The 24,555-nt window shown below is 32.8% G+C and overlaps 1 pseudogene; it reads left to right on the top strand.

Moving 5' to 3' along the window:
• Positions 1-24,555, top strand: part of LOC134266223 (E3 ubiquitin-protein ligase rnf213-beta-like) — a 71,631-nt pseudogene that overhangs the window by 30,962 nt on the left and 16,114 nt on the right.

Below are 24,555 nucleotides of genomic sequence, written 5' to 3'. Positions count from 1 at the left end.
ATGTGAAATGAAAAATTTATGAGGTGTGGCTAGTACAAACTCAGAAGATTACAATTACAGTGTGTTAAATATTCCATATAAAAAGAATCTTCTATACACATAATAAAGAATAAGCAATCAAATCTTTATATCCATATTGCCATATTTTATTTGCTTAAGTATACATGTATACATTTAATAATTCTACAAATTCAGTCAGGGGGATCCGATTCCCCCTCCCCCCGAACTCTGCATTGTTTACTTTTTCCCTAAGCGGGGGACACAAATTCTCTGAATTAGCTTGTTATTTTTAGACATTGTGACGTAGACAGCCCAGATTATAGAAATATAGATTAATTTTTCATCGAATGCAATGACGCTTTACAACCAAAATTAAATTTTAAGAAATGTTTCCTAAAACAGACGATAATATAACTTAAGGTTCATAGATCCTGTGCTCACTCTTATTTAATGACGTTCATGCTTAAGATAATTTGTATATACATATTTGTAAAAAAGAAACAAAAACAAAACAATAAATTATAGTTACATGTAGGTTTTTTTTAAGGAAAATTGGACAAAGAGACATTTCAGCTTGACAAATTCATAAATTAAGAATGTTATAGACATTGATTACAATAAGCGTGAACTCGCACACTATAGTATTTAAGGTAGGACAAAACACCCGTGGATTTTATTTTAAACCATTTCTAAAAAAATTACTAGAGAAAAAAAGAATAATATAACTATATTAACAACAATGAATGATCCCTGGAAGCAAAATAATAAGTTTTTGCATGTTTGCATCATATTTTGTGAAAAAATCAGAGAATTCTATAGATTGGTCACTTGGGAGCTTACATTTTGGAATGTGTTTACGCTATCTAAGTGCAATAAAAAAGCATGTAACAGTCTGTTGTAAAATGCAGAGTAACTGTTGTTCCATGTATCGCAGAGGGTTGATATTTGGAAACGTAAATAAGGAGTCTCCATTCTTTATGTATTACAAAGGTCAAGGTCATATCAAGAGGTCAAAGGTCAAATATTGTGACGTCATCTACTGAATCTTTTAGTTTTTTTGCCATTGAATTTTTTTAATCGCCAAAATATCTTAAACCACCGGTTCAATTTTTTTTATTTTTACATATTTTATTCTAGGACCCATTTGAATCATTCTGTTGATTTTTTGTAAAAATTAAATTATACATTTTCTCATAAGAAAACTTAAACTGTCGCATATTGACATGTGAATTTTCAATTCCGACGCTATGTATGTTCTATTTTTACTTAATATTTTACTCAAAATTTCCAGTATCAATATGACTTACTGATTTAAAGTAGTAAAAAGGTTATATTTGTTAAAAGTATTACACAAACTTGCAATAGATCAATTGATAATTTTTAAATAAGGCTCATTCTCAAGTCGAATGTCTGATTTCACAATCTTCTTACAGGGGTCTGATAGGCCATATTTCAGACTATGTGGACAAAAAATGTGCGGTTGAACTTCTTTCATATCATATATAAAGAGAGATTTTATATCCTAGAACAAAATATCAAAGTTTTAGAAAAATTGAATATGAGGAAAAATTTGGCCTATCTATTGTGTCCTACCTTAAGAGCGTCAATACCTGTTCTTTTTCATGTTTTTATACCCGCTCTTTATTAAGGAAGTTCGGGTTAATTGTTGTTCTTCATGTCCGTCCGCCCGTCCGTCCGTCTCTCACACTTTTCTTCCTCAAACTACTTTTACATTTTATACAGTAGCCTAATCATCTTTTTGGAAGATGGTATGTGAGGCCATGTAGATGTGCAATAAGGTTAAGAATTATCAAAGGGATCAAATGGGGTCGAAAAATGACGTTTTTTATGCAAAAAGCCCATTCTTCCCTCAACCTACGTTTTTCACAGTGGCCTAATCACCTTTTGGATGATGGTTGGTGGTGTCATGATGTATATGTGCAGTCAGATAACGGATTTTTTTTATTGTGCCCAAAGGGGTCCATTGGGGGTCGAAAAATGACGTTATTATGAAAAAAGCTCTATCTTCCCTGAACTCCTACATTTTACACTAAAAAAAATCATGGTATATTTAGAATGGTATTGTCACAGGTATATACTAATATCAATAATTCAAAAGATATTACCATGATAAACAAGGATAAATTCATTGTGACAGACGGACAGACTGACATACAAATGAGATTTATTTCCCCTTCCTTACGCGCATATAGGGTACAACAAGTTTCCTTGCTGTTCTTGCGAAGAAGGTTTATGAAGAAAAAAGACCTTTGCATATTTCTTTGTAAATTGGTTGAAATTGGTCCAGTGGTTCTTGAGAAAAAGTTACAAATTAATGTGAAAAGTTTGCAAAAAAAAAGATGGGCGCAGGCAAAATGTGTTCAGGAAAACAGAAATAAAAGCTCAAATGAGCTCAAAACGTATGATTCACAAGTATGTAGAAAGGGCTACAGTATTTGAAAATGTGCTATTTAAGGATTTTCTGAGACGCTGAAAAGGTATGCCATGTATCTATTGTAAAAAATAAACTGCACATTTCAGAAAACAGTATGATTGAAAGTAGTTAATCAAGGTGCTTTGAGTAGCAAAATAAAGCTAATCTGGTATAGCTAATTCAACCACAGAACCTTTTCAACTCTTAAAATAAATATTTCTAAAATACTTCTTATCATTTCTGATTCAAGAGAAAACAAGAGATACAAATGTACGACCAGAAGTATATCTGTTGAATAAAAAACTTGTGCAGTAAAACTCGGTTATAGCAAAGTCCTGGAGATCTTTGAATTCAATTCGCTATATCCGTATTTCGTTATATCCGTATAGCGAAATCTTATATCCATATAAAGCAAATTCGCAATTTGCATGTGTTCCTTCAAGTATAACTCCAAGTATGTGACGGCAGCAAATTAATATTACATGTAAAAAACATAAGGGCTCCTGACAACTTCATGAAATATAATCCAATTAAAACACAAAATGATTTATTTCAAATAATATACGCATCACGCTACTACTGCACCATCAGCAAGTACTATCTCATTCGGCAAACCATGACTGATTCAGTGGCCTTCAAGAGATGAAGTACGAATCGTCCGACGTGTGCCGAGTGGTGCTATCTAAAGATATGAGAAAAGGTGACGGAAACCCAATGTGATGTAGAGATTTTAATAAGGTGTTCACATGTAAATACGCATAGTGCAAGAACAAATTTTAAATCATCAAAACAAACGATGCTTTAAAATAACTTTGCAATATAGGCCTGCTGAGTATTAAAAATGTGTTTGTGTGTGTGGGGCGGGGAGGGTTTAGTTTGATTTTCAAAGTTTCTTTTCCTGGCCAAATACTGAAAAAGTTTGCACATTTTAATATTTTCATCAAAAACGCTATGTTCTAAAATAAAATATGCATTGTTGAGAAAGTAAATTTAAAAAAAAATCAATTGTAGGCAAAAAAATTATCGAAATCAAATTTACATCATTAATCAAATTCTGTTATTTTAGAATAGTAATGAATGAAGTATATGAAATACATATGAGGGGCTCATAGGTCACATGGTCACCAGGGATGGGGTCGATTACTCTCAAAAGTAATCGATTAAATTACAATTTCATTTGATTTTAAAAGTAATCAATTACAAGCTGATTACAGGCATTTTTCAAAGTAATCAATTTCATCTGATTACTCTTCCTTCATGTAATCATGATTACTTATGATTACTTTAGATTACATTAAGTTTCATTTTTTGTTTAATATTCAAGGACAAAGCATGTTTTAATATCATTAATATTTTTAACGACGCCCAATCTAGTTGGAAATTATGAAAACGGAATGAATAAAAAAAATAATTCTTGAAAGTATGTTTGTATGTGTTATGCTTAGAAAAATTAGAATGAAATTTTGTTACCATGCCTTTATTGTAGTTAAATGGGGACACATTCAAAATATTGACCATTTTTCGTGTTTTATACACAATTACATTACTAAAACTCCCCAGAAAACAAAGTTATTGACAAATAAAAAAATGATGAAATGTTTCGGATTTCACATATTTCATCCGATTTTCATTCCTCTTTTAAAAAATGAAAAGAAAATTGGAGGTAGCCTTTATTGCAGTGAAAAGGGAACATATTAAAACACAAAAATAGGACTTATTTTATACAACTAGATATTTTAATAAGTCACAATGGGTTTACATAACATCAACAGACGATTGTAATACTGTATTAATTTCTAGAAATTAAATAATTCTTACATTATGAAATAATTTTCTCTACATGCTTTATTTTTTTCTTAACCCACTTTGTTTTATGTGGAAAAAAAGGGGGAGGGACAAAATTACGAATTTTACTAATATCATGCATTATATAGAGAATTGAAATATTTTGGTGGTTGCATTTGAATGATTGGGAGAATTATTTTTTTTAACTCAAGCTAATCCATGCATATTTAAGTCCGCAGAAAAAGGGATGTGTATAAACTCTTCAACATGTTTATGAGAAAGACTAGAATCGTTTACTTTTGGTTGCAGTGTTTGTTTGTTTTCCTAACTCACTAATTGAAATAAAAGAAGATAAATTAATGATTCTGTGCCAAGAAATTGATTCCTTAAAGTAAATTATGTTCTACAATTGAATATTAATTTTAAAACGTGTAAATGATAGAAATGCCAGAATGAGCCAACTCTCAATTGCAACATGCACAGTCTATAGAGGTACCAGGTATGAAAGATCAGCGAAACATTTTAGCGCAATTTGACGTCATTTTAATTGTGACGTTATTTTATTCAATTGTGACGGCAGTCAAGGGTACTGTGACGTGCCTGAGTCGACGCTGTGTTAAAACGTATGTGCAGATCAAGTACATCGGGCCCCGTTAAGGTAAAATTAGACAAAGTTTGTTGGTATATGTCTTTATATAGATGCATGAGATTAATCTTATATCATCCGATTTCTATCTTTAATACAAGTAAATTACTTGTCTTGTAATCAGAAAATTGGATGATAACTGATTACTTATGACTACTTGGCAAATTAATATTAAATCGATTACAGCTGATTACGATTAACCAATCTCTGATGCTCACCTCAGAATTTTTATGCTCAATTTGACTAATACATATACTGTGTAAATTATATACAGAAAGGAAGAAGAAACGCAATGTAAATTTTGAGGTGAATTGAATTTATTTTTTCTTTATTTTTTTCAGTATTCCTATCTAACTTTTAAAATCATCTTTCAAAAAGATGTAACCAAAATCCCAATTGATTTTGTCTGAATATTTATGAGTTATTGGTGATCATATGACGATACCCCCCAAAAGTGAAAATAAACTCACATTATCTTGAATGTCTCTCCCGCGCATCTGTCATGAGCCTTATTTCTTCTTTTGCATGGAATTCATTAGAGTGTTAATCGTTCAAACCCTGGCTATATTGGACATGTGTAACTGCGTCAAAATATTTGTCATACGACGCGCGCATGCACCAGTGAGAGGAACACAACAGTAAGTTGACGGGCTCAAAAAACCAAATTTCGGAACTGTTTTCCTTCAATTTTCGTGTGAGTGTAATGAATATAACAGTCTACTGTATAAAAGACTGTTTTGGGGGTAATAAGGTGGCAATTTAAGAAATGGAAGGACGAATAACCCGCTAGCAACATGACTCTGTACCGCGTTTACGTCATCGTCACGGTTGATTGAAAACAATTCCAGGCCCTCTTTGACAACGGGTAACATGTTTAGGGGGGGGGAATTTACAAGAAACTGCTTAGTTACCCCTTGTTGTATTTTTCATGAATTAGGCAATTCGAAAATCAGACCACAAGGAACTTCCGTAAACTGTACAAAGATTGCAAAAAATTTATATCGTCTCTAAATATTGAAAAACAATGAGTATACTTCAGGAGCATCAAATAGTGCAACAAGATTTGTTGGCAAACTCGTCGTCATCAAATTGCACGTGTTTTGGGCTTTTTAGCGTTTTCTCTACATGACGTCATTCATTTAACTGTTGAGTAATTCTGAACACTGATTTTAGTGCATAGTAACTAAATTTCTCAACTTTCGTAATTTTCGATCATGCGGTCAATTTTTTTTCGAATATTATGTTACCCTGCGTTTCTTTTTCCTTCCAGTATAGATTAAGTTTGACTTTTTTTCTTGGACGGCCCAATACATGTATAAAGGATTGTGAATTTAGAGGTAAACACCTATTTAGATGTAAACACCTTAGTGAGGGTATTGCTGTCTCATGACAGCATTTACTTTTAATTCATGCACAATTTTATATTTAAAAAATCTGGTTTATACTTGCAATAGGAAATGTTAACCGATTAAAGTTACAAATTTTAAAGGTCGTTCAAAGTCGATATTTTCTTCTAATACATTTCCTATTCATTATACCCGCACTTTCTGAAGAAAGCTCCATTAATTTGTAAATAGCTCACCTGAGCCGAATTAGAATTTGTCCGTTGTCGTCGTTTTTGTCGTCGTAATATTTTCACATTTTAATCTTTTTCTCCAGAACTACTGGGTCAATTTCAACCAAACTTGCAACAAAGTAACCTTAGGTAAGGGAATTCAAGTTTGCACAATGAATGGCCACTCCATTTTCCAAGGCGAGATAATTATGAATAAGTAACAAATTAAGGGCATTGTTAAAAAATCTTCTCAAGAACCACTGTGCCAGGAAAGATGAAACTCATATGGAAGCATCCCAAGGTGTTGTTGTTTACATAGGAATATATGGGAAAATTCTTCTCAAGAACACCAAAGCCATGATTAGTTATATTTATGTGTAAGCATCCTAAGGTGGTGTACATTCAAGTTCGTTCAAATCATGACCCTCAGGGTCCAAAATGATTAATCTATGTTTTACATAGGAATACACGTACAGTGCCGACGTGACACAGAAAGCGAATCCGGAGTGCACCCCGGATTCGCTGTCCGCGCCGGGTTCGCTAGGGGTCCACTAGAGCTGACCTCAAGAGAACCCAGAGCGCACCCGTAGGGGACCCCGAGCAAACCCAAAGCGGAGCCAGAGAGCGAACCCTAAATTCAGTAGGGTTCAAGAAAGCGAACGCGTTGTATTTCAATGCATAAAAGGAAAAAAAGAAGATAACAATTGTTATTACAATTTTTAATGAAAAAAGAGAAAAAGGAAAAATAACTGGTCTTTGACAAATTGTATAATTTTATTAACTCAAGACTATTTATTATTATTGATCGTATTAAATGGACATGGAATGTACATCAATGTACATCCTCCTACACCGGTATATTATTTTAAATTAAAAAGCTGCAGCAGGCTTATAGAATATTATTCGAGTCCAGAAGGGGGAGGACGACTCTTAGAAATTTTACAAAAAAAATTAGTAGGCTTTATGATCAAAGTCTAGTCTGACGAGGGTTCAGTTATGATTTTTTTGTCTTGATTTTTCCTGAGTGTATTTATTTATATTCAAATATTTTGAAATATTCTTTTAAAAAATAATTTAAAATTTCATAAATGTGTGTGTGTGTGTGTGTGAAGAAGAGGGGTGTATATTAATATATAATTGGCATAATTATATATTCTCTTATCGGGAGAACAATTGTTATTTGTCATTTTATTTTTTTTTATTCTGATAAAAATCAAACTCGCTCCATAGTTCTCAGCGTTATAAAGATCTGATATAATTGTCCCCCGCTTGAAAAGTGGGGGATATTAATTTGGGTTTGTCCGTCCGTTCGTCTTTCTTTCTGTCTGTATGTAACGCTTTCGTTTCCACACGATATCTGAAGAACCCTTTAAGCTTTTGCAATGAAATCTAGCATAGCAACTCCCAGTGGAAGAAAAAAGAACCCTATTGATTTTGAGATCGAAAGGTCAAAGATCAAGGTCATAAATAAGAAAAATCTTCTGTATAACACTAACTCTAGAACCATTTGAGCTACTGCAATGAAATTTTTCATAACAACTCCCTGTGGCCTAATAAAAACCCCTATTGATTTTGAGGTCAAAAGGTCAAAGTTCAAGGTCGTAAATTTATACATTCTGTCTGTGTGTACACTGTAACACTATCATTTTCGGGCGATATTTCAAGAAGATTTTGAGCGTATGCAATTTAATTATATACCAAAACTCCCTCAAAACATAGGACCTCTCTCACCCCTCTCAAACTGCCCCGCCCCGTCAATGATCGATTCCATAATTCCATTACTTTATTGGAATATACAAGTGGCGGGGTTTACTAGCGGCGTGATTGAAACGGAGACTTCTTCATGCATGAGTGCCTAAAGCGATGTCAAAAGAGTGATCGCCATGTTCGCTTTAACGAACCTAGAGCTGACCCCGAATTTACCTGGAGCACATCCAAGGAGCATCCAGAGCGGTCCCAAAATTTCTGAAAGGGAACCCGAAGCGAACCCCGAGCAAACCCGGGAAGCCAACCCGGTGTCTGCTTCGGGTTCGCTCTGGTATTAGGTTGTGTCGGGTCGGTACTGTATAAAGGGGAAATCTTCTCAAGAGCAGAAAAGCTATGATTAGTGATATTTATATGGAAGCGTCTGCAGATGGAGTAGATTTAACTTTATTCAAATCAAATCCCATGGGTAGGGTAGGGCCACAATAGACGATCAGAGTCTTACATATTAAGAATGTATATGGAAAATCTTAAAAAAAAAAATTAAGAACAGCAAAGCCATGATTGGTCCTATTTATATGTAAGTATCCAAAGATTGTGTAGAAAAAAAAAATGTTCAAATTATGATACTCAAGGGTAGGGTGAGGTCACTATGGTCGATTTAAGTTTTACATAGTAATACATGTCCATAGGAAAATATTCTCAAAAAGAATCTTTATCATATCAAAACATACTCAGGAAGTGTGTTTTTAATATTATTCAAATTGTGATCCCCAACGGTAAGATGGGTCACAATATTAATGGTCAATCAAAATTTTTTGAGGTTTTTTTCCAAGCCAGTGCTCAGGTGAGCGATGTGGCCCCTGGGCATCTTGTAACACTCCTCTCTTATTCGAAGCAGCAAACAGTGATTTTTTTCTGTGGATGTGCAAACAGGTTTGCCAATTTCATATCCAACCTAGTCATGATATAGGGATCGCATACGCATTTTTTTTTTAGAATGTGGTTCACTAAACTTTTCTTACATTTTACGCATGTAATATTGCGCACTGGCCAAAATATGATTTAAAATATGATTGGCAGTGTACATAAAATTGAATATTAAAGTTTGCTTTTTCTTCTATCTGATTGTTGGGTCCAGTATGTGTACAATAGGGTTTTTAAATTAAATTACACCTAAAGGGTAAAAAAGACGTCTTCTCTAAAAAAAAAAAAAAGCCTGGTTCTCAGAACTCTTCTCACAGTTTACATATTAACCAACTTATTTTTTTTTGCAGGATAAATGCAAATTTATGTCATATACAGATGTACATGTACAAAGGTTTTGAAATTGTAATTTTCACCCTTGGTTCAAATGGGAATTCAAAAATTTAATTTATAAAGTTTAAATTTAAGCTGATGTATTTCTTATTTTTTTTTTTCAGAAAAGACTTTTGTGGGTTTTTAAATTTAAAATTTGCTTTTAAAGGTCTTAAATTGTAGAGATTTGAAACTTAAAATACTTACATAAAGCTTTTGGGCCATGGTCATACCTGTGCAATGATACGAGTGTACTTTCAGTAAAAATTTTATAATTGTAGCACCACAGCAGTGGACACCCTGATACCAGATCTATAACAGTAATTTCATGACACTGTATTATAATTGTAGCAATACAGCAGTAGACAACCTGATTAGACCTAAACAGTAATTACATGACACTGTTATAATTGTTGCACTACAGCAGTAGACACTCTGATACCAGACCTAGAACAGTAATTACATGACACTGTTATAATTGTTGCACTACAGCAGTAGACACTCTGATACCAGACCTAGAACAGTAATTACATGACACTGTTATAATTGTAGCACCACAGCAGCAGACACCTTGATTCCAGACCTAGAGCAGTAATTACATGACACTGTTATAATTGTTGCACTACAGCAGTAGACACTCTGATACCAGACCTAGAACAGTAATTACATGACACTGTTATAATTGTAGCACCACAGCAGCAGACACCTTGATTCCAGACCTAGAACAGTTGTGGGAGGAATTCCTGTCCTCCATTTCCTCCAGTGTCTCAGATTATCTCAGTGTGGAACATCTGGGGATCATCCTCAAAAGACTCGCAGAAACTGGTCTGTATACTATTTGCAATACATAATCCTAAATTTCTATCAGCAGATTTTGTGTACCAAACTTATATTGTAATATCCGCTATTGTGAACTTCAATTGCATATTGAGTTTGCTGTCATACGCATTGCATTTTTAATGCATGAAAAATTCAATGTATACCATAAAATTTTGATACATGTTGTAGTAGATTTTTTAATTAATATTTTTAGAAACATTTACTGTGAACCGGCCTTTTCCCGGTTGCTTTAAAAGAGGAGAACCAAATTTACTAATTTGTCAACAAGGTATAAATACTAGCTGACCATGGTGGATTAATAAAATTTACATAATCAAAGATAAAGTCCAATTTAAATTGATTAAAAACTTTTTGATAGACTTTGCAGACATCTCTAGTTTAGAAACTAGATGCAGAAATGAAAATAATAAAAAAAGTATTGAATATATTTAGATGAGATTTTGAACACAGTGTTGACAATCTACAGCCATGATCCAGATCAGCCTCTTCCTCAGTCAGACGAGATCCTCATGTGTACTCCACACACATCTCTGGATGAGGTCTGTTTAAACTAACCTGAATCAAAGGTCATGTTAACCTTTTCTGACCGTTTTTCGATGTCAGGCATTTTAAATTTGACACTGAATAAAGGAACATGTTTTGTTGTTAACAATGAAAGGAAAATTTGAAATTTTTTTTTTAAATGAGGTTGTAATGCAAAATGCCTTCAATGTACAGAAATACTTTCTTCTTTTGAGTTGGTCTTTATTATGATGACTTTGTGGTTTTTTTTTACTTCTAACTTAATTTATCTAATCAATGCACAACTAAATCAAAATAAAAACTTTTAACATATGCTACAATGTCAGGCCGCCTGTCTTGAAAATTAAGGAATGTTGATTGAAACATAAACCGTATATTTACTATTTATTTCCAAACTGAAAACTGAACGTGCGAAAAGAAATTTTTCAGACCGTTTACCCAAAATCTGGTGAGAGGCGTGATTACAAAAAGCTCTGTCTGTGGGTTAAAAAGGGTATATATTAGCAATTCTGATTTTTAATCATATAAATGTATAACTATGCCCTCCCCTATTCTAAGTTGTATCATCGTGCTTGAGACTTGACGAAAATCGCTGTTTCTCTCCTGATTTTTTTTACATCTAGTTTTGAATATAACTAATTTACTCATCGCTCTGCATACACTGTATAATTTCATATAAAGAATCAATCTTAATTTTCTGTACAATTTACAAAATTTGGACGTGAGAACCTCGCTATTTATTTTAAGAAACCCATTCACATCGGGAGTGCTAACTATTATTAACTGTAGCTTAAAAAATAGAAATCTTACTTTTATACCTGATTTTTCCAAGTCGTTATACTTTATAATAATATACAACACATTAAACAAGAGGGAAAAACCGACCCAAGTTGATGCTGAGATCTTGAAAAAAGATGTAACCAAAGCGTTTTCTTAATGTTTAAAGGAGAAATAGTCATCTTAAATGTTTGACAAAAACGATAATCACTATTTCTTTGTGCTGAGATCTAGGTAAGGTAATAATGTTCTTCTATCGATAACAAGCTTATTTAGAGTGAATTTAAGCTTGCAATATAATTATAAAATGAAAACAAAGGAGTTTTTTATAAGGTGGGGATATTTTGGAGGAGAGCTGTATTGGACACCACAGACCGAACCCATTGTATGGTCAATGGGGACCTACTGGATTATGAAGTCAGTTATAATGGGGAGAAAAGTCTGGAACATCACATGCAGAAAGCTGTGGAACTCGGTAATTATAAAAAAAAAACAACTGAAGCTTTGCGTACAAAATGTTGCTCGGAGTTATCATGATTTGAATAATTGTTATTATAACACTGTATCTAATTTTGTGTTCAGAAATTCCCTACAAACTGGTGGTGGTCTGTAGCACAGAGAGGGAGTACCACTCCAGAATTGTGGCCGCCCTGGACAAATACAGACGCCCCCCTCTCCCCCTGATGACACATGACAACATGACCAAATACATCAAGGATAAGCTGACCTTTGACATCAGAAGACCTAGTGCTGCACCTGCTGCTGAAGCTGACTTTGATCTGTGTGCAAAATTCAGTGAATTAACTACATGAACTACATCATATAAAAATAAAAATAAAAAAATTGTCTATTGAATTTACATATAAGTGTAATCAATATTTTTAGTTTATAAACTCAAAAAATAGTTGATTTAGACTTTGCAGAATCATGCCCGTTTTTAAAATGTTTTTACTCGAATTTTTTTTAGTATTTTCTAACTTAAGCATATGAAGAATTTTAATTTATATATCATATAGTATAGTATGCAAAATCGTAAGAAAATTTTGTTTAATACTTTAATAATTGTATATAATTGGAAACCACTGCAATCTACTTACTAGTTGCACAGTCAGAGTGGTGAAATCATGGAGAGCAGGAATTGGCAAGAGTTTACACAAGAAAAGATTGGCAGAAAAACTCAACGTTCTTAGTAGTGGTGTAATAAGAAGCAAGAAGGCTGTAGTGTCTATTCCGTTACACGACAAGGAAATTAACATTAATGACATCATGGGCGTTCTCTTAGAGAACACGTTACCTCCTGGGAAAATAGAACCAAGACTGTTCCACATTGATCTCTCTCATGAGGTAAAAATTCATTTAATGTTTTTTTTACATTTTAAAAAGTCTGATCCACCAGAGAAAATCATAAAAATTCAAACTATAAAAGATATCGTTTATGTTCTAATATGAACTGAACTACACGTACAAGAAAAAAATCCTTCAAAAATATTAATTATCTATAAATTTACATTTGAACAGTTTTGTATGTGTATTCCTTAACCCTTTGATAAGTCAGGGAGGGGGTGGATTACCTGTTGTTCCAGTTACTTACATATAATTGAATAATTTAACTGTATGTATTCCAATCTTTAACTATGTGTTCTAATTGGATGATCAGTCCAGGAAGGGGTGGACTACCTGTTCTTTCAGCTACTGATACATAATTAGATAATACAACTGTATGTTGTCTAATCTTTAATTATCGTCTATCAAATCTTTGTTATGATTGGTTGATCAGGTCCAGGAGGGGGTTGACTACCTGTTGTTCTAGCTACTGATATATTAATTGTAGTCTGTATAAATTCTGTGTTTTGATTGGTTGATCAGGTCCATGAAGATATGGACAACCTGTTGTTCCAGCTACTGATATATTAACTATAGTTTTTTATAAAATCTGTGTTCTGATTGGTTGATCAGGTCCAAGAGGGGATGGACAACCTGCTGTTCCAGTAACTTATATATTAACTATAGTCTATATTAATTCTGTGTTTTGATGTTGATAAGGTCCAGAAGGGGGTGAGCTACCTGCTGTTCCAGTTACTGATATATTAACTATAGTCTATATTAATTCTGTGTTCTAATTGGTTGATTAGATCCAGGAGGGGGTGGACTACCTGCTGTTCCAGCTACTGATCCTGGGCTGTCTGACCAACAGTACTGGACACGTGTGGAGGAAGCTGCCCTACGACCTCTACATTGTGGAGACCATGCCTCTACTGGATAGAGAGTTTGAGGAAAAGGTATGGTCTACAATCATAATTTATATAGTCTTTCTTTAACTTGGGAAGGATCCTTATTCTGATCAAATGCATATCTCCATTGCTTATAATTGTGTTTATTATATAATATATCAATGATAATCTTTGATCTGAGATAATTGCTTAAAGAAACACATCTGCAAGTTGCAATGGCTGAGTTTAGATCGATTCGATCAAAAACAAAAATAAATCAAAAAAATCTAGATAAAATTACATTTTTATACATTGTAATTAAAAGAAGGCCATGGAAAGTTTGCAAATCAGAATATCACATAATATCTGCATTTCTTTACATTCTTTTGATCAAATTTCACTTGGAACTTAAAAGAAATAAGCATAACAATCAGGCAATTCTTCTATAAACTGCTTGCATCAAGTATATACTATTGGCCTCTTAATTTTACTCCTTTCGATTTACAAACAACTCTGTGAAAAAGGCATTATAACATCTATAAAGAAAGTAATGTTTTCAGTCATATAACAACGAAATCACACTTCTAAATCAAGAATGAAATAATTACAAAAACAACAGAAACCATGATAAGTAATATTGTGGAAACTCTCTCAGTTAATGTAGATTCAAGTTTGTTTAAAGAGACAAGAAAATTTTAAAAGGCAAATGTTGCTCAGGAGAATGTTTTCTGGGTTCATCTTTATTTTGACAGGAAAGGATCCTTGAATAGCTATTTATGTTAGCGGATCAAAGAATCTGATTTTAATTAGATTGTTGTCATGTTGAGTTAACGTTGAAATTTTTTTTATATATATAAATAAAACGTATATCTATGAATTTGAAGGATAGCTATATTTTCGATGATTTACAAAATTGCTTTTGTGTTTTAAAAGACAGGATATTCTAAATGCAAACATAGATGCCTGGATATTTTGCCTGCTGTTACCTGTCGATCTCCTCGAGAAAGTCTGAAAAAATACCAAGGAAATGCTCCAGGTACAAACTAAGGGCTATCAATAAATTCGTTGATTAACGTCATATAATTAAAACCGCTTAAGGTACTGCAATGAATTTTGAATTGTCTAGTAAGCATCATCTTCTCTATCTATAGAATAAACCACAATTCATAAATTTTATTTCTTTATTAAATAAGTAATTTTTTGTTATCAATGGTATGTCCTGGCGGCGCAACCTCGAACACGAGGTGGGTTTTTTTTCTACCTAAGTTTAACTGAGAATGAATCAAAAGCATGTGCTGTGACACAATTGTTCCGCAAAATGTGGAATTTTGACCTTATTCTGGAAGTTCTATAAAATTTATTATAAATTTTACATTGAATTTGACGTCAAAAAAGGGGAGGGTGTCTTTTCCAACATTCTATAAAGTTCTGCCCTTGAAAAAAAAAACAAGTATAGGAAATGTTTACATTGAAGACGGAGAAATAATATGCATCCAGAGTATTTGTTTTTAATGCCAAAATAGATTCAGAGAGAAAACGGATGCACAGTTAATATCGATTTGTAATCAAATTGTCTCTGACTTAAAGATCCTCATGTTTGCTAGAGTTTCGATCCCCAGCCTTCCTCCTTCCCTGTAGATTCTATTCAATGACTCGATTTTTGTTGTTATCTGGTGATATGCGCTGTATATGTCAGATCTATCTCTTTCTGATGTCTTTTTCGATTGGATTTTTAAATTTTCTCTCTAGTCGGCTTTTGTTTAATATTGTGATGGGCCTTTCGATGTCGAAGATAGAAAGTGCATTCGAGTTCAATATTTGTCTGAGGGATTTTAGTGCATTTCTTGCCTTGTTCTCGTTGATTCGTCTTTTACATGTAACATTGTAATCTGTGCCCTCATACATGCTGAATCTGTCAGGTTTTTTTTTATTTTCTTTTTTCAACTTGATTTGTAGCCGTTGTTTGTAAATTTTTTTCTTATAATCAAGTCTGTCTTCGTGGTGATTTTTTTTATATAGATGTAAGTTCTGTTTTTTTGTGCTTCTGATGCCAAACGTAACAATTTTCCTCGTGCTTGCTGTGTAATTGAGAGTAAATGAATGTCATCCACAAAATCTAGGCCCTTGAGCTATTTGGTGCAAATCCAAAAGATTTTGCAATTTGATGTTTACTGAGCGATTAAGCTAATGAATATCAGGAATATACCGGTAGTTGGTATCAACTTGCAGAAAGCCTTTCCTTAGTCCTGTTTCCACGTGAAAATGACATTGACGCTTCCTAGAATAGTTGATTTGACTGTAGCATCTGTATACAGACTTTTGATGATATCGATGAATTAATTACCTTAATTCTGAATAAACTTTCTCATAGTCTACAAATTTGAACAAGCCGAGACTGCTATTAAATGGACAGTTAATATCGATACACAGTTTGACAATTTGATCTGTGCATGATCTGCTTTGCTGGAACTTGCTTGCTTTAATCCCAATTTCATTTTTCACATAATTACTTTGTAACAATCGTGGTAATTCTGGATATGAACATGATATCTCGCAAAAAAAATTATACTAGACAGTTCACATCTTTCTTTGGTATTTGATCATGTTTCTGTTTCTTTAGCTCCCCTGATACAAATGCTCAAGCAACCTTTTCTATAAGATTACCTCATCCCATCTGTCATACACCATATTTTGTCTATTGTGTTGACGCATGTCATCTACACATGTGTATCTATTATTATTTTTTTTTACATTTTCCACCTCTAACAAATCATCTGGCGTATAAAACCAAAATTAAAACAACGCCTTCCTTGGTAAAGGGGATTCAAATAAAGTTTCTAGCCCTTTTTTGAAGGGTAGATGTTTCAGAATAATTAGGAAAAGCATATAATTGTACTTTTCAGTCAACTGAAAAATCACTGAAAGGCTTCGAAAGGTGACTGAATGGAATGCCAGAACTGTGTCAAGCCATGATTTGTCTCCCTTATAGGAAAGCATCTCTAGGTTGTATAGATTTTAGTTTGTTAAAATCATTTGACATTGGCAGATACATAAGGCAATCATAAATATAACACGGAATGATTTGGTATAGAATCTTTCAAATTCTTCTCAAGACAAGCAAAGCTATGATTATTTATATGTCCTTGGAAGAGTCCTCAGTTAGTGCTAACCAAGCAGGACTATGGTTGTCTTTTTGATATTAAAGCATCCCCATGTTTTGTTGATTTAAATTTGTATTAATAAGTCACAATTTATCTAACTTTAGAAATAGTGCGCAACAAGATTTCAAATTATTGATAAAATAAAAGCGATTCAAGTGAGCTCTGTAATTAATGGGCTAATAGGGTTTATTCAAATATCTATTGTAGGAATGGTTGTTACATGTACATATCGCTTCTGACTTTCCTGGATTAGTTTTATGTACTTGAGTTCGGTTTCCATTTGAACCTGCTGATTTTTCTGTTTGGTGATGTTTTTATTACCTTGCTGTCTATGTTATTGGTTGTAACCGTATTTATGTGAAACTTCTTATTTGCCTGTGTTATATCTGCAAGAATCAGTCGTAGTGGTCGATTTAAAGATAGACTATTTGACATATATTGATGGTGACATTATTGTCTTGGTTGTCCTTCAGTAGGACATGGTGTTCACATTCTTTCTTGACAGTACGCCGGTTTGTCGCATAGACGTTTCATGTTGCTTTGTCTGTCCGCTTTTCCTGTCTCCTTGGTAATGGCATTGACAAACTGTGCGGAAAAGTTCATTGTTTCTTAAATTCTTCATTACAGTTTTGATATTATTTCGATAAGACGAAAAACATAAGACATGTAGATTAAAGATACACTTAGACATTCGATTAACTTGAGAAATTTATCTCACATTTAAACGACAAATGAAACTTTAAAAGTTTATCCTACATTTTATGAAAGTCGAAAGCTTTGGATGACGTGTGTTATTCTGATAGAATATTTTAAGAAAATGTTTTACATGTTTTTACTGCACGTGGTAATATTCTAATAGTCATGTGGCATGTTAAACTTGGTATTTAATTATCTGTTAGAATACTTCAAGGATATCTGTTTATTGCTTTTAACATACTTCATTTATAGAGATTGGCATGAATGACTTGTTGTTTGATGACAAGGAATTCCGAAGCCATGTTTTCCAGAGACCATTCCAGTACCTGTACAGACTAGATATGAATCGAGGCCTGGGGGACGTAGATATGAGGAGGACAGAGGGAAACCCCCAAACCTGTCTACAAACACTGCTCAAGTAATAGCGACCATGATTTAATCATATCATATGTAGTTATGTTCCCCAAAAGAAGTTGGGGAACATATTGTTTTACTCTGTTTCTTATTTTTAGTTATTGAGGTATTTCGTCTTCACTGAAGACCTTCTAGTGATTCTACAGATTCTTCTTCTTCTTTTTATTATCCCCCCCCGAAAGAACTATTTGGGGTTTTTTGCATATTTTTGCCCCCCCCCCCCCCCAAAAGTCAAATTTTGAAAAATCCTTGAAATGTGCTGAATTCTATAAATTTTATGAGAGATATAAATTAACAGAACTTATTTAAATTTCAAAGTAGTTTATTGACAGTTTTTTGATTTCATCACAAACAAGTCTGATTTTATATCATTTTTAGAAAGAGGTCATAATGGACAAAATTTCAACAATTTTAGCTTTAAAATTTATAGAGTGCAAGTTTGCTCTGGAACAATATTTACATATTTCATTGATATTATCATTCTACACATTATATCAAAATATTGAACCTGACCAGACCTGCGCTTGGTGATTTTTACTCAATATATCGACGCGATTTATACATTTTTATGTAGAAATCATGGAAATTTTCAATTTATATCATTTTTGTGAAGTCATTTCATACATATGACGTCATTGCTTGTGAAAATATTCAGTGCTTTGAAGTCAGCATATATCCCCCTGTTTAAGAACATAATAAAATATTTCTTCGACAAAGTTTGATTTGTGGGGGAGGGGGGGGGGAAACGTTACGAAATAAAGTTCTTTTGTGCAGGCGATTTCTAGAAAACTTCTGCGTGGTTTTAAGTGACACTTTCGGGAGTTATGTGTCATTATATGAACCTCATTCATCACAAGGAAAATTTTGAATACTCGCCTTTGGTTCCACTTTGACAATTTTCTGATTTTAAAATAGATTTTTACTCCACCCTTTTTTCGAAAATGGTTTAAGATATTAAATGGAGACTTTTTAGAGATGCTAGATGATGACTTTTAAATGTGCGGAATCACCTTTTTGTGTGTCGTCGGCACTTCCGGTCGCTACCGGAAGCGAATTAAAAATGTCAAATTTGTCAACGTTTTAGGTTTTCAATATGTTTCTTTGATATAAATAAGGTTTAAAGAGACCCCTCTGGAAATGTCTAATATAAGAAAGAAGGATATTGAAGTAACGAACAGTATTCTAATTTATTCAAAAATTTATCAATCCAGACTCGAGTTTATCAATCGAGATATTTGCATTTCTAAATTTGAAGCGAGACCAAAATGACGGCTGTCTCCAATAAGCAGATGGGCGTTTATAGAGTTAACTGATCGCTCTGGTGCACGAAACTTAAGTACCACTAAGATCAAAGAAATGTAAAAGAGTTTTTTTTGGATTGTCACGTCGCAATCACATTGCAATACTGTTTCAAATTTAGTATTTAGTTCTAGTGTTCGTCTTTTAATCTGAGGCATTTGCATTTAAAAATATGAAGCGACGTTCCCAATGACTTAATGGTTAGTGCGTTGAATTTTCACGCTGGTGACCCGGGTTCGATCCTCCAGATGACTAATTTTTTTTATTACTTTTTTCAGCCCAGTTTTTCATTTTTTATTTCAGAATCGGATGGAAGACATCTCGTTGCTTGCAACGAGATCGATTTTACTATTTTTTATTCTTCCCGGAAAAATTTTGTCTACGAGTGATTGTGTAAACTACCCATCCGATTGAGGTGATACCTTTTTAGGGTCAGTAGGCATGTAATGTTAATTTGCGGAACGAATGTCATTTTGCACGCACATGCTTGCAAGAACGCGCATTTGCTACACGAGGTGAGAAATGATGAATATGATTGTTATTGATATCTTTTTTTTTATTTTGGATAAAATGCTTTGAAAATCATTATGTAAGAATATATTACTACATGTAGTATAGACAAGATGAAATGATCAAAACAGAAAGCTCTCACGCACATGCACTTGCGGACCACTCTGATTGGCTGAAACTAAAGTCTCAATATCTTTCTTGTTTTTTGACATAATTCTTTGAGATTTTGAAAATAGTCAAACGTTTTGAAGATCTATATGATATATAAAAATTATCATTAAAACACTTACGTACACCTGTGCTGCAATCTGATTGGCTGACACGTTAAATGCCTATAACTTTCTTGGTTCTCAACAAAGCAGATTGAAATTTAGATTATTAATACATGTAGGTAACATGATTTTCTACATTAATTTAAACAATATTTTATTATGAAAAAACATAATTGGATTGGACAGCAGGCACTGCCTATATGAGTCCTTTCCACAATACAAGGTCAAAATCATGTACAAGTAAACATTATTAGTATAACATTGAAAAATGTAAATATATACATGCATATACTAGTATTCAGTAGAAATGTATATGACAAGGCAAATTAAGGAGAACATAAAAAAGGAGAAATATATGAGCTGATAATATAATTTAAATTTATATTTTAACATATATGACTGGCAATTATATTAATAATTATAAAAATTTTTAAAAAAAAGAATGAATAAGAAAAAAGAAATAGGTTTTGGTTCTGTGACTTGACAATTGAAAAAATAGCAGATAGAATATCATGCAAATCGCTTTGTAGTTGCAATAAATTCTTGAACAAGTTTAAATATTGCAATATTTTGGTTGTATGTAAGATTATTGTCTCCATTTAGAATAAGTTGTAAACATAAAGGCATTGGTAATTGCAAAGTATTAAAGTTTTGTATTCTGTCTTTGCATACAGTATTTTGGACAATTCATAAAATAGTGATATGATGTTTTTGAACTAAACCCACACATGTCACAACTTTTATCTTCCTTTAAAAAATGATTAAATAAGTCATCATTTAAATTACTAGCATTATTTCGCAATTGACAATGCAATATATTCATTTTACGACTTCCATAATTGTAATATTTCTTAGGTATTATGCAGTATATATTCTTTATGGCAGTCTTGAATGATGTAAGTGAAGAAAGGTTTTGGATATTAAATGGTAAATCATTCCAAAGTCTTAAAGTTGAAGGGAGGAAACTTTTCATAAATGAAGTTGTTTTGGCTTGTGGAATATCAAATGTAAGATTGTCCTGATTTCTTAAGGGATAAGAATTATCTGGAAGAATGCATTGTTGTAATAAATCTTGCAAATACTGGGGTGCTAATCCATACACTATTTTATAAAATAACACTAGTTTATGTATTTTTCTTCTTATTTCAAGAGTATCCCAGCCAAGCTCTTCATAAAGCTTTGATCTTGATGAATTGATTCTTAAACCGGTTATTATTCGTGCAGCTGCAACTTGAACATCTTCAAGTAATTTTGCATCTCTTTCAGTACAATTATCCCATACAATATCTGAATATTCAAGAACAGGACGAATAAAAGCAAAATATATTTTTATCAAAGCATCCCTCTTAAGTGTGTGTTTTAACATTCTTAAGATATTTAAGCGATTACATGCTTTAGCATGAATATCAAGTATGTGGGATCTCCAATTACCATCTTGAATCTTATTCCTAAATGAGTATGTGTTTCAACATTTTTAATAGTGGGCCCATCTTCACCAAACTTAATTTTTGGATGGCAAATATTTTTCCTGCTAAAATCTAGATTGACTGTTTTACAAGGATTGAATTCTACTGCCCATATATTAGACCACTGTCTTATTTGTCCAAGATCTTTAGTTAATATGTTTGCAGAATTAATAATATCATCATCAACTATGACATAAAGAGAGGTGTCATCTGCAAAAAGCCTTACAGGACATGATAATTTTTCAGATATGTCATTAATATACAATAAGAATAAAAAGGGACCCAGGACTGACCCTTGAGGGACACCTGAATTGGTAGCTCTAGTAGTTGATGAAAAGCCATCAAGAACTACTTTTTGAGTTCTATCAGACAAGTAATTCTCAATCCAATTAACAATTTGTTCTGATATACCATTATATTTTAGTTTATAAAGGATACCTTTATGCCATACTCTATCAAATGCTTTTGAAATGTCACAAAAGACAAATCTAATATCTTTACCTTGATCAAGACTAGATATTATTGTGTGATATATTTCTAATATCTGACTAGTTGTGGAATCACCTGGTTGAAATCCAGATTGATATTTATTAATTAAATTATTTTCAAGACAATAATTATACAAGTGCTTGAATATGATTTTTTCTAAGATTTTACGTACAACTGAGGTTATTGATATTGGACGATAATTATTAACATTTTGTGCACTTCCTTTATTCTTATAGATGGGAGTAATTTGTGAATTTTTCCAAATGTCTGGAAGTTGCCCAGTAGTAAGTGAAGAATTGTATAGTTTGGTAAGGGGTTTTACTATCGAGTTAGTTATATTTTTAAGAATTAAAGGTGACATACAGTCAGGACCTGGAGGTTTGGTAACATTTATAACTTGGAGCTGATCCAATACTTCCTGCTCTGTGATAACAAAATCATCAAATGAAAAGTTTAATGGTGGTTCCGGTCCGTGTAATGGTACCTCAGGTTCATTGTAAAGGGTTGAAACTCCAGCAAAATATTCATTGAGTAAGTTAGCTTTTTCAATAGGATGAAAGTATGTATAATTTGAGGACTTTAAAGGTGGTGGTGGTTTGCTTTTATTATTTTGTTTGGATAAAGATTTAACTATTCTCCACCATTTTCCAGGGGGTATAGATTTATCTATTTGGTCTGAAAGTTTTTGGTTGAGTCTATCTCGTGAAGCTCTAATTTCATCAATTACTTTGTTTCTAAAAATGCGGTAGTGTTCCCAGTGTTGAGGGTTTTGAGTTTTCACTGCTTTCTTGTGTATACGATTTCTTTTCCTCATTAGTTTTCTAATAGAATTATTCATAAATGCCTTATCTCTGGGACAGATTGTTATGGTTTTTGTTGGGATATGTTTTTTAATGCATGCATTTATTTTGTTTACAAAATTTGTATTTATCTCATTGATGTTATTAGAATTAAAGACTTCAGTGTCCCAATCAGTTGCATTTAATTCATCATTAAGACCTTTATAATTAGCACTTTTATAGTCCCTTATCTCTCTTTTATAAGCATACTGTTTCAATATATGAAACTTAACTTCCACTCCGGTTACAGAATGACTACTACAACAAGGGGGGGGGGGGGTAGACAAAACTCTCATTAATTATACCAGTGTTGTTGGTAATGATTAGATCTATGCATGTACCCACACTTCGAGTGAAATTAGTAGGTTCATGAATCAAATTCGAGAGACCAAACCTTTGTAAGAGAAGTTTAAACTGTGAACTTTGATCTATCAAAACATTGACATTAAAATATCCTAATAGAATGATTGGTAAATTACATTCCAGTACCTTTTCAATATTGGAGCAAAAACTGTCCCAATAGTCTGCTAATGAATTGGGTGGCCTATACAATACACCAACAAGAATTTTTTTCTTAATCACATGTACCTCTGACCATAAGATTTCTAAATTATTAGTATTTAAATCTTTACGCTCATAAAATGCAAGTTCATTGGATATATACATTGCAACTCCTCCTCCATGCCTATTTCTGTCTAGACGAATAGGCGGATGAAATCCATTTATTGCTAATACCTCATTTTCAATGCTGTTATCAAGATGTGTTTCACTAATTGTTACAATATCAAAATGTGATAGTTCTGCAGTTATAATATCAAGTTTTGGTAATAAGCTGCACACATTGTTGTGTGCTATTTTCAATGAACTAAGTCTCATATTATTTGAAGGACCTGGGTTTGTTTCAATGCATCCAAGTATTAGAAGAATGCGAACCACAGTGACATGATAATGAATATTACAATATTTATCACTGCAGTTGGCGACATACAAAGGGATGAATAAAAAACTACTTACTATCCATGGCATCGATATACTATTCACAAATTCAATCATTGGTGTCAAAAATAAGAATATATTCAAGGAAGATAGCGAGCAAAGCCATGGGTCGTGGAAATCTGTATAAAACCGGATATAAATAGAAGAATACTAAACACAGAACCAAATCCACACAATTACTAGACAAATAAGTGTGCGAAAAAACAAAACAAGAAAAAATATATATACAAACTAAATAAGAAAAGAAATGTCTTGAAGGACTGACATCTTTCGTATTGTAATGACAAGCAATACGAAGTAGAGATATTTCTATAATGAGAAGTATGTACAAAAACCTCATTACATGTAAGTACATGTATACAAGATAAGCATTGCTGCTCCGTAAAATACAAAATGATTAGAAAATCATTGATTAGACGTGTTATTTAAATAATTTATATTTTGTATGATGAATAGAAAACGCTTAAACGCAAATTAAGTCAAGTCATGTAATCATGATTAGAATATTACTTATTTAAACCTTCCACTGATCTATAAATAGACACGGAAATCCCCATACACTAAAGTCTTACCACTCAACAATGTAAGTTGTGCATACTGGTACTTTACCCGTACTGGGGAGCTGGTGTGGACGTCTGTGG

The sequence above is a fragment of the Saccostrea cucullata genome, unplaced genomic scaffold, assembly GCF_032062105.1.
Source record: "Saccostrea cucullata isolate Sc308-1 unplaced genomic scaffold, CSIRO_AGI_Scuc_v1 ctg1015, whole genome shotgun sequence".
Lineage (NCBI taxonomy): Eukaryota > Metazoa > Mollusca > Bivalvia > Ostreida > Ostreidae > Saccostrea > Saccostrea cuccullata.
This window is presented reverse-complemented; position numbering and strand designations above follow the sequence as displayed.